This window comes from Echinops telfairi, unplaced genomic scaffold (assembly GCF_000313985.2).
Source record: "Echinops telfairi isolate 266 unplaced genomic scaffold, ASM31398v2 ScPeMD7_5592;HRSCAF=6446, whole genome shotgun sequence".
Classification (NCBI taxonomy): domain Eukaryota; kingdom Metazoa; phylum Chordata; class Mammalia; order Afrosoricida; family Tenrecidae; genus Echinops; species Echinops telfairi.
The window spans coordinates 56803935-56805685 of record NW_022109491.1 but is presented as its reverse complement, the minus strand read 5'-3'; positions in this window follow the sequence as shown (position 1 = coordinate 56805685).

Sequence of the window (1751 nt, the reverse complement as noted above, 5' to 3'; positions counted from 1 at the left end):
GTGTGGTATTTTCAATGGCCTCAGATGCACTGAACAAGGAAGACTGGAGAAGAATCGATGCATTTGAATTGTGTTTCTGGAGAATATTGAAAGTACCATGGGCTGCTAAAAGGGCAAACTCTCTGTCTTGGAAGAAGTAAGGCCAGGGCCGTTTTACATACTTAAGGCATGTTGTCATGAGAGAGCAGTCCCTGGAGAAGGACATAATGCTTGGTCAAGCGGAGAGGCCTCAAAAAAAGAGGAAGGCCCTCAACGAGATGGACTGACACACTGACTACAACCATGGGCTCAAGCAATTGTGGGGATGACACAGGACTAGGCAATGTTTCGTTCAGTTGTACGTGGGGTCACGATGGATCGGAACCAACTCAATGGCACCTAACAACTAGCAAACAACAGTATATTTTCTGGTATTATTGAAGGCGTAGGCCATTTCCAAATTATTTCCTACAAATGGACATGATTTGTTAAAGAGGCTATCCCTTCCTCATTTAAGATGTTTGCCTTGTATGTGGATTGATATTGCTTTCTCAATGTTGTTCCATTAGTTCAAGTTTCTGTTGTTGTAACAACACTGGGCTTTTGGGACTAATAACCCATGCAGTAGGTTTTGAGATGGAAAAGTAGGAGGCTTCTTGCTTTGTTCTTCTTTATTCATGCTTTGCTTACTCGGGGTCTCTTTTCCTTCCATATAAATTCCATACGTTTTTCCATTTCTTTAAAGAACGGTATTGGAATCTGAATTGGGAATGCATTGTATCTGCAGATTGCTCTGTGTAGTATACTGACATTTTTGCAATGTTAAGACTTCCTTATTTATGAGCGTAGTAAAACCGAAATTCACTGTCAGGGAGTTGATTCCAATTATAGTTACTATATAGGACAAAGTAGAACTGACACCCCCCTCCCACCACCACAGTGTATTTCTGACACTATAAATTTTTACAGGAGTAGAAAGCCTCAACTTTCTCTCTCTGAGCAGCTAGTGATTTCACACCGTTGATCTTGTGGTTAGCAGATCCACTGGTGTCCTTCAGAAAGATAGTACTGTATGTACTCAGGTATAAGCCGAGTTTTTCAGCACATTTTTAATGCAGTTTTTGTGGTAAAATGAGGTACCTGGGCTGATACTCCAGTTGGCTTATACTCGAGTACATATGATATATTCTTTTATTTATGCAGCTTTCTTAGTCCCCTGTAATAGTGTTTTGTAGTTTTCTTTGCACTGGTCTTATGTTTCTCTGGCTAGAGTTCCACCTACATATTCAATCTTTAAGGCAACTACACTAAATGATATAGTATTCCTGTTTCTTTTTGAAATTCTCATTGTTAGTGTGAAAGAATCTGACTGATATTGTACCCAGCCACTTTGCTGAATATTCCAATATCCAGCAAATATTCAACATTGAATATTTCAATTAATTCCAGTAGTTTTCTTGAGGCGTCTTTGGGTTTTTCTATGTGCAGGATCATATAATCTGAAAAATAGAAAGAGCTTTACTCTTTTTTGCGTGTATGCATGCGCCAATTGTGATGCTGTTAATTACCCTCTGATTTTTGTTTACAAGAGGACTGCTTTCAGTTATCTCATTTAAAGTAATGTTGACTGTTGTTATGTATATATGACCTTAATTATGTTTCTGACTTTTCCTTTGATTCCTATTTTTCTTCCTGTTTTCTATTTCATTTATTTCTTTTTGAATTTTTATTAATCCCATTCATCTGGGGACTGTAGTTTTTTCTATTTTTTT